The 10316-nt window shown below is 44.6% G+C and overlaps 1 long non-coding RNA gene across 2 annotated transcripts; it reads right to left on the bottom strand.

Annotated features, from left to right (window-relative positions):
* Nucleotides 1–1361: 1361 nt before the first annotated feature.
* Nucleotides 1362–8923, bottom strand: LOC119336791. Of its 2 annotated transcripts, none has more exons than XR_005162840.1 (3): nt 8385–8923; nt 4385–4561; nt 1362–2092 (listed from the first exon to the last, which is right to left on the bottom strand). It is a non-coding gene; the product is annotated as an uncharacterized LOC119336791 (long non-coding RNA). The 2 variants fall into 2 exon arrangements; XR_005162841.1 differs by lacking the exon at nt 8385–8923 and adding an exon at nt 5947–8327.
* Between the last annotated feature and the right edge of the window lie 1393 nt (nt 8924–10316).

Below are 10316 nucleotides of genomic sequence, written 5' to 3'. Positions count from 1 at the left end.
TGGGAGTTAGGCCCGGGGGGAAGGGGCCTCTTTTCCAAAAAAATTGTAATTTTGCTTTCCTTTTTCTTTTAAACTTAATGTTTCCTAATGAGTTTTATTTTATTTTTTTGTTTTATAAAATATGATGTTAGCACCTAAATTAGTATTTATAATTAGGCCACTGCCAAAAATAACTTGGCACCTAAATAAAATACTTTGCAACTTTTATTAATTAAAAAGCATTTAAATAATTGTTTTAGCCACTATTATATTCACGAAAGGGCATTTAAATAATTTACAAAAGTGTTGGGTCACCGCCATAATTTTTTATGGAATATCTGCCACACTTTGAACATTTTAATTTTCATGTTTGAGAAATTTGAATCTTGGATTTAATTTGAATTTGAATTTGAATTGTGATTTAGATCAAGTGAGGATTAGCAACAGTAATGTGATGACATGGCACCATTAGCGGGGGATTACTGTAGCTTAATTATCGGGCGTCACATATGTGTTGCCAGCCGCCGGCTATGTTGCCGGCGAGGACGTGTAGGCCGCTGGCTCTGTTGCCGGCGTGAACTAGGGCCGCTGGTATTTGAAAGGTTGTTCTCTTTTTAATATGGAGGCGGAAAAGATGGGCCCAAAGGATGCAGCCGCGTGCTGGGCGCACGACCACCGCATCCCAGGACAGGCCCGGACACGACCCCATCGTCCCACCCAAACAGATAGAATCCGGGCAAAGTGGACGTCCGTTTGGGGTCGCGCGGTGGAGGTGGCCTAAGGAATTATCTTGCCTCGTTCCTACGCACAAAATGAGCTTTCAGTGGATGTGTAGATTCCTCCAAAAACATAGAAAATAAATAGTATTCCTACAAAATTCCCGTATGTGTTTCCTACAAACTGAATGCATATGTAGAAAAATTTCCTCTGAAATCTTTATTCCTATGCTTTTTCTGTAAAAATATTTCAAAACGAATAAGGCCTCAGAGGACACACGACTTGCGATGTTTGGTGATGAATTCTAATTTTTGATGCTCGTAACTCCTCAGGTGTATGTTTGATCTTGTAAAGGGTACATGACGCTCATTTATTATAGCACTTATGTACTCTTTTCTCACCAATTTACCATGTGATGGTGTTGAACCACTGACCGTGTTCAGTACCGCATTATTAATGCTCATGATTCGTCTTTTGTGTCTGTTTCGTCTTCCAGAGAGTAAAACCGAGCCATTTTTAGTGCATTCGTACTGCTCTGGTCACCATTTTATCATTTGCTGGTGTTCAACCATCAACAATGTCTTCCATAAAATTCAAAAACTATAGATTTTTTTGAAAAGGATTCGAAAACTATATATAGTGCCTTATTCTATCTTACACCGAAAAAAAGAAGAAGAAAAGGGCAGCATGCCCCAACTCCATTCCATTTTAGAAATGAAACACAGAGTTCCGATCCTTACATAAGTAGCACGCGGAGGAACGGTAGACACACTGCCTTAGCCTCAGCGCAAACATACACGCCAAACAAAAGAAGTACAGAAACCAGAGCTAGCTAGCCTAGCCTATTACAAATAACGCAAGTTCACCAAGTCTTTTTTTACACCACATCTGCCTAGGTACAGGGGAGCCTAATACTCCCTCCGTTCCATAATGTAGCGCATATAGATTTTCTACAAAGTCAAACTTTATAAACTTTGACCAAGTTTATAGAAAAAACTATTTATATTTACAATACCAAATGTATATAATATGAAAGTATGTGTTGTGATGTATCTAAGCACACGTATTTGGTATTCTAGATGTATATGATTTTCTCTACAAACTTGGTCAAAGTTTATAATGTTTGACTTCTAGAAAAATCTATATGCGCTACATTGTGGAACGGAGGGAGTATATCAAAATTCCCCCACCTACCAGGATATCTTTAGTGAGCACTGTTTCACTTCAGCTAGGATTTGACCACATCAAGAGAGGGGGGCTCCTCGCCAGTTGCTCCAACTCCCTTGACCATTCTTCCAGCTCGGTTCTGGCACGACCTGAGGATAGGAATTCCCACGAAGAAAGGTTCGACGCAGTTTTTCGCCAAATAGCCTGCATCCTAGGCCACACAACAGAACTGAAAACCATGTTATTGCGAGTTCTCCAGATAGCCCACAGGCCAACTGCATGAATAATATTGATGGAAGCAAATCTGTCTCCTCTAGACCAACACGAGGAGAAGGACATCATATTGATGTCCCCCGCAAACCTAGTTATCCTAGTGATAGATTTCCAGAATTCAGCAGCAACGACATAGCCAAAAAATAAATGGTAGCAAGATTTCAGTTCAGAGCAGAATACACAAGTTGGATCCGGCACAGTTTGCCTCTTAACTAGATTGTCTCTAGTAAGCAATTTATTATTAGTTAAGAGCCACAAAAAAATCTGGATCCTAGGGGGGATCTTAATAGACCAAACAGCAGGAGTGTTACTAGGTAACACCCCTTTGAAGTTAACAAACTTGTAGAAGGATTTGACTGTGTACACCCCTTTGGAATTCATATTCCATACCAGGGAATCATCCACATCAGTATAAACAATTGATTTAGCAATTTCAAGCAGCTCATGCCACAAACTCATAAGCTTCTGTGTGAAACATCTCCTAAAAGTAATTTTAAGATTGTTATCCACCTAGATTTTGTCAATAGTTACATCATGCACATTGGCTAACATATATAGCTCCCAATATTGGGTAGCCAAAGTAGCATTGCCAAACCAATGGTCCTCCCAGAACCTAGCTTTACTCCCATTGCCTATATTCTAGGAGAAGCCAACCTTTGCAACTTGAGCTGCCCAGAGCACACCCTTACAGAAAGGTGAGACACCGGAGGTAGAACAAGAAAAGATATTATTACTCTGGAGGCTATATTTGGACTCAACAATATTTTTCCAAATCTTACCTTCAGATTTGTAATATCTATTCACCCAGGAGGCTAATAGACACAGATTCATATCCCATACATCAGTAATGCCAAAGCCCCCAAATTCCTTCTTGATGGTAAGGGACCCCCAGGCAGCTAAGTGATATTTGTGATGGCCATCATAGTCATCCCAGAAAATGTTAGCTAATTGAGTATTTATAAGCTTAATTGCCCACTTAGGGAATTTAATAAATCCCATGAGGTAAGTAGGGATGCTTGCTAGACAAGCCTGTACTAGAATAAGCCTTGTGCCAAAAGAAAGGAGTCTCCCTCTCCATCCAACACCCTCTTAATAATCTTGTCCACAGTAGGTTGGAGATCCTCCCTCCTAATTTTACTGTGATGAAGGGGTGCCCCCAAATATTTAATGGGGAAAGAGCTAATCTTACACCCCCAAGATTTGAGCAAAAGGAATAGCCTCATCTCTATTTATATTAATAGGTCACATTCATGAAAATTTATGCTCATGCCAGAAATCTGCTCAAAACAGGATAAAAGCCATTTCAAGTTTCTGGCATGATCAGGATTTTTGTCTAAGAACAAAATGGTATCATCTGCATATTGCATACTAATCACCCAGCTGGGTTTGAGGGAGGGAATACCCCAGCAATCAAATTATTATCAGCAGCTTTAATCAGCATTCTAGTGAATACATCAGCTACTAAGTTAAACAAGAGGGGGGAAACAGGGTCACCCTGTCTAACCCCCTTACCAACTACAAAAAAAATTCACTATTGGTGTCATTCATTCTGACTCCAACATAGCCATTGCAGAGGAGAGATTCAATCTTAAGCATCCACTTAGGCCCAAAACCTCTCTTTCTAAGCATTTTCAAAAGGAATTCTCTATTAATCATGTCATAAGCCTTATCATAGTCAAGCTTAAAGCAAAACCCAGATATATTACTAGTGACAACAGCATGCACCACTTCATGAGCAGCTACAATGCTTTCCAAAACAAACCTCCCTTTAATAAAGGCAGTTTGGTTTGGGGCAATAATATCATTGCACACAGGGCCAAATCTATTGGTGGTACATTTGGAAACAAAATAAAGTTGAAGTTAGTCATAGCCAAAGGTCTAAACCTTTCTAATCTGACAACATTTGGTTCTTTAGGCACTAGAGTAAGCAGGGAAAAGTTAAGTCTATATAAGTCCAAAGCACGAGCTTCCCAATCCTTGAATAATGCAAAAAGATCATTCTTAATTAAGTCCCAGTATTTCTGGTAAAATAGAAAAGGAAAGCCATCAGGGCCAGGGGCTCCCTCAGCATATGAGCCACAGACAACAGCCTTGATCTCCTCTTCAGAGAAAGGTTTTTCAAGCAGATCTATATGATCTGGGCTAGCTATACTAGTTTGATCCCAAAAGTCATCTTTAAGATCAATGTCCATAGTAGGGACAAAGCCAAACAATTCCTTATAGTAATCAACAGCAATCTGAATTATACCTTTGGTGTCTTCTACAGGTCCTAAGCTGCCTTCCAGTACATTTATCTGCTTCTTCCTCCTCTTTTGGTTAGCCACAACCTTGAAGTACCTAGTGTTCAGTTCACCTTCCAAGATCTCCTTCTCCCTGGATCTCTGTCTGACCTTAATTTCCTCCTTCTATATGTCATCCAGATCACCTGCAATTTTTTTTCATTTTTTGTTTAGAGTTAGGTGACAGAGGCTGAGACTCAGCCAAAATATCTAAGCAATTATACTCAGCCACCAGAGCTTGCTTCATGTTATTTTGAGCAGCTTCAAAGTTGGCACACCAGCCCTTAGCAACTTTTCTAGTAGTACGAATCTTAAATTGCCATATATCAATTGCTTTAACAACATGACACTTGGTGTTCCAGGCTTTATCAATAACATCATCAAAGCCGGGGATTTCCGGCCACCATTTTTCAAATCTAAACATTTTATTTGTAGGGATATGTAAAGTAGCAGTGTCTAGAACTAGAGGGGTGTGATCACTGCCAACTCTGGGTAGGGCCTTAACATGGCAAGTAGGGAAAAGGCTATCCGAATCAACTCTGATAAAGATCCTGTCTAAAGTAGCCATAACCTAGTCATGCTGGTTATTAGCCCAGGTAAACTTCCTCCCTGCATTTTTTAATTCTATGAGGCCAAACTTGTTGATCCAATCATTAAAAAGGTCAGCCCAATGATGATTAATCAAACCAGTACTTTTCTCACCAGCTACTCTGATAAGATTAAAGTCTCCCCCACTAAAGTAGGTCCAGACCAGCCAGCTAATACAGAATGGAGCTCATTAATAAAGTCAAGCTTATGTTCCTCATAAACAGATCCATACACAGACACTAGCCTCCACACAGTGTAATTATGCTTAAATTTTAAAATACAGGAAATACAATAAGACTGAATATCACATTGAACAATGTCAAATTTATCCTCCTTGACACCAACTAGGATTCCCCCTGCTGTATTATTAGCAGGAAGCCAGTTCCACGGGAAACCACTTCTAGTATCTACAACATCGAGTTGAGGAATTGTAAAATTAGTTTTCTTAGTTTCAGAAATGCAAATAGAACCAAGGCAAGTAGCTTTAATAAGCTCCTGCAATCTAGTAATTTTAGAGGACCCATTTAGGACTCTGATATTCCAAAAATCACCAATCATATAAAATTTATTTTAGTTTTAGACAAACATTTCCTACCCCTTTGGGTAGACACTTCTATCCAAGAAGTGTCACCCTCTTCCTCCTCTGAAGTGTATTTACTAGAGAAGGGAGGGGGGCTGTGGAATTGTCAACAGAGTTAGAAGAACTAACAATTCCCTCTATAGTGACATCATTGTCAGAGGGAAGAAACATACCAGGGTTATCCTGATGAAACTTAGCAAGTCTCTCAAGCTCTAGGTTTTAGTTAATGTTGATATTATGGCTGATCTTATTAGGGTTCAGCCCTAAGGTCAATCCAGCCTTATCAGCAGTATTCACAAGGAGCTCATTATCTAAACAAGCAAAAGAATTCTGAAAGGTTACAGAGGTTTTAACTTTAGCAACCTCCAAATTCTGAATTTGCTTGAGTTCTTGGGCTTTCACAATAGAGTTCTTCTCATCCCTTTTAATCATGTTGCTCATCCTAACAACAGGCCCCCATTTCCCTTTTTCAGATCTATGGACCTGAGGTTTGGGAGCTGGGCAAGAGATTTTTGTCTCAGAAAAACCAACTCCATGGCCAGCACTTTTGGAAATAGCAGCTTCAAATTGAGGTAGAAGTAGGTTTCCACACTTCTCCAAAGGAGCTCTCTTGACAACTTCCAAATAGCTTTTGGTCATGGGAGCATCCTACCCCTTGGCTAACATAGAGTTGCCAACAGTTGTTACCCCAACAGGAGTGTGAGGATGAGTGCCAACAGTCCTTGTCCTGGACCCATTGGGAGCAAAGGTAGACCTTTTGTCGGCTTTGTTTTTCCCTGCTATCATGATCCATTTCTTCTCCCAACATGTCATCATTGCTATAATCATCCACTTCCTCATTTTTCCTGTGATTTTCCTCATTTCCATCTCCATTTTTAGGATCAGAAGGGTCATCAAAGGGTTTGTGATCAGGGGAATCAGCAGCTTCATCTCCCTCCACTTCAAAGCTGAGGAGGTACAAGTCTTGATGAATCTCCACCACTTTGTTTTTAGGTATCAGTTGTGGGTCTCTCACAGCAACCTGCACTCTGACCACATCATAAAAGCTTCTAAAAATTCCATGCCAATCAACATTAACAATGACACCCATGGATGAGACAATCTGTGCTATAACCTTCCAAGAACACCAAACAGGTGGGATCCCTACTATATTAATCCAGACTTCCTTCAAAGAGTCATAGGTAGGTATATCACCACGCCACTCCTTAAAAGAGACAGTGACCCCTTTCTTTTTCAGGTTAATGGACTTGAAAGCAACAAGATCAGCCACTTTCTTGTTTGGAGGAATCTGACTAGATATTGGGAGTCATCATATGGTCTGATTTGCCAAGGCCAATTTGTCTTCCACATTTTTGCAAAGCAGCTTAGATCATTAGCACTTATCACACCTTCCTCAATAACGGCGAGGCCCACATTCCCAAAATTAAACCAATCATTCTCACTCTTTTCACCAGCCTCAGTATGGAAAAAACCTAGTCCATTATTGACTCTCCCTCAAAATTGTGCAGCTGGGTATGGTTGGTACCATTTGGGGCAGACATCCATATGATGGCCTGGGGTTCTGTAGATAAAACACACCTTAGGCACTTGGCACATGCCAACAAAATGACCAGGGGGGCCACAGTTGTAACAAATTGCTCCTATGTATTTTGGATCAACCATGTAGCCTTCTGGATCAACAGAATTCTGAGTAGAGGAGCCCTCACCCAGCCCAGGAACAACAACTTGCTGCTTTTGTTTGCCACTGGCTTTCTGTTTCTTTTTGTTCTTCCCAGTCCCACCTTGTCCACCTCCTCCAGATACTCCGCTGCTAGAGCTAACCTGCTGCGGATATGGTTGTTGGAATTGCACATGCATATTTTGCAGTGGCATATAGGGGAAAGGGAACTAGGGCTGTTGTTGCCACGGCGCCAACTATTGATATTGGTAGGCAGACACGGGGAAACCAGAATACATAGCCCCCATAGCCGGATGACCCATGTTAGAGGAGCTAGCACCAAGAGGGATGATGGGGGGTTTGGCATAGATGGAGAGGGGGGAATCTGCTAGGGAGGAACTTGTGAGGTATTCTGAGGAGCACGAAAAGAGGGGGGCACTTGATCAGCAACGAACTGCTACTGAGTAGGAGCTGGAGGACGAGCGGATTCGTTGCGGCTACGGCCAACGCCGTATCTGCCCCTTCTCGACCCCTGATTCTGCCCTGAATCTGTGCCTGGCATCTTCCTCACAACAGACACAAACGAAGGCTTTGCAAACTTCCTAGACCACAGATCGCGAGAGAAGCTGAATTGCTTTGGCTCAAATAGATGATCAAATGAGCCCACCGGGAAGCAATCTTTAGCACAGAATTCTCCCTTGGCGAACAGATCACAGCAGACCCAAACTAAATTGGCGTACTGTTGGCGGTGCTGGGGCTGGGGACGACGATGAACCCTAACCCTAGCCTCCTATGGATCGGGGCCATACAGACTAGAAGGCGTACTAGCACTTTGTGTCTTATAAGCAAGTTGCTGCCCCGAATCAACGGATGTGATCTCAGGTAGGCACATCCAATGGTCACTCTCTCCAGAGAGGCTGACCGCAGGGGCCCAACCTCCTTTCCCCGCCTCTACCCACTCCCCACTCCGCTGGGGGCAGAACCATGAACGGCGGTGGAGACGATGATCTCCGGAGGTGCCCAGTTGAAACAGCACTAATATTGCATCTCAATCTACCTTGCCCACGATCGAGGGAATTTCTAATTACACAGGACGCACCAGAATCACTTGAAGGCGCTACTCCATCAATGGCAGAAATCATACCTCGACCCGGAACAGTCTCCATCTCCTTCTATGTATCCTTGAGTAGGACACTTCCTCTTCCGCGGCCCAGGATAGGATCAGGTCGGGGGTGATAGGCCGCCCCATCGCAAATATGCTCTCTCGCTCCAAACTCCGTGGTTCTAGACATTGCGTGCAATGCCAAATTCATCCTCAATGTTGCCACTTTGCGATTCGGAGTCTCCACCCTCCTCGCCGCACGCGCCGTCGTCCTTTCCCGGTGCGAGAGCTCCGCCATCAGCTCCTGAATCTCCTGGTCTGACGCTCCTCCGCCTCCCGAATCCATCAGTGGATCTCAGGATCGACGTAGCGACAGCGCTGCCCCACCAGATCTGGCGGGGACCGCTCAAATCACCAAACCAAGCCCCGCTCCCGTATGTGGGTAGGGCTCGCTGTTTGGTGATGCGCGGCCTTCACCCGTCATCGGAGATAGGTGGGAAGGGTCGCCGTCGGGAGCGGTAGCCATGAGGTCAACACCGTGTGGTGGGATGGGGGCGGGGGTGGGGATGGGGGTGGGGGAGCACGAGCGAGCGGTCATGAGTGAGCGCCAAGTGGAGGTCAGTCTTCAAAAGAAGTAGAGTGCCTAAGAGCTTATTTACAACAAGTTCGAGATGATGGTGATCAGTCTGTTGCTGAACTGAATACCTTGACTGCTGAATTGGCCACTTACAGCGAACAAACTAGTAAGTCTTGGAAAGACTCTGGACTTTGGAGAATAAAAGCGGCATCCTTTCCGGTTGTGCATTCAGTTATTTGGTTAATTTTCATGTGACTTCTTGGCTTATTATTATGCTTTTTCTGCAAAAGGCTTATAATTATGCTTGTTCTTGGGAGTCAGGAAACATGCATGGTGCATGGAGCACGGAGGCGCCGGTGGTCGAGTTCAGCAGCATACGCCCCAGCGAGGCACATTCAGGCAGGCCTGGAAGCAGCTCATCCGCCAGAGGAGGGGAGGCGACGATGATGTGTTTTGTGGTCCTAGGGAAGGCCTGGAAGAGCAGCCGTGCTTCTGTGAGAACGTCAGTGTAGTGATCGTGGTAGAAATGGCCGACGAGCTCAAAGGCGTTCAGCTCCTCTATACGACGCGAGCGCAAGGGCATATCCCATTTTCATCATGATTTTGTTCAGTTAGCTTTCCTTGATCCAACAGTTATCCATTAAAAATGTTCACTTTGTGAGTCAGTAGCAATTAGTGTGTTAGGTCTGGGACTTAGAGCATCTACAACCGGGCACCCTATACCCGACCCAAATGCCTGGGCCCGTTGTCCGGTCACTGTTCGGACCAAAAACTAGCACCCAGCTGGGCTTCCCATAAGCGGCCCAAACCCCTGGGCTGTCCTGCAGCCCTCATATCCAACCCATATTTGGGGCGAATACGGGGAGGCCTAGATGCGCCCGGACACCAGTGACACGTCGCCCCGACCCACTAGCCCCCACCATTGTCCCCATAAAAACCTTAGCTAATGAACCCTAGCCCTACTCCGCTCCTCTCCAGCCTCTTCCCCTTCCTCTCCGCAATCTATCCCATCCCCTTTGCCATGGCCGACAATGGGTCCAATGAGATCGAGTGGGTGGGGCTGGCGACGGACTCATCGAGTTGATCCGATGAGGAGGAGCTTGTGCTCTGTATTGCTCTCCACTGCTCGCAAATGGGCCGCGGCGGGAGCTCCTCCTCCTCGACGTCACGGTCGTCGTGGGTGGGCAGCTCCTCCTCAGTTGTGACCCGACGCACTCCTTGCCATCTCCGTCCAAGTGGCAGGGCAGGAGCAGCGCCTAGCAAAGCCAACAACTACCCCTCCCGCGAGCCGCTGGGTGCTGGTGCCCGCATCTCCTAGCCCACAACCGCGGCTATGGCCGCCAGAGAGGAGGGTCGCATCTATCAGCTTACGATGAAGGTGGCGGCGCAAGGCTGTG

The sequence above is a fragment of the Triticum dicoccoides genome, chromosome 7B, assembly GCF_002162155.2.
Source record: "Triticum dicoccoides isolate Atlit2015 ecotype Zavitan chromosome 7B, WEW_v2.0, whole genome shotgun sequence".
NCBI classification, from domain to species: domain Eukaryota; kingdom Viridiplantae; phylum Streptophyta; class Magnoliopsida; order Poales; family Poaceae; genus Triticum; species Triticum dicoccoides.
The sequence above is the reverse complement of the archived record's forward strand: the minus strand, read 5'-3'. Positions and strand labels throughout refer to the sequence as shown.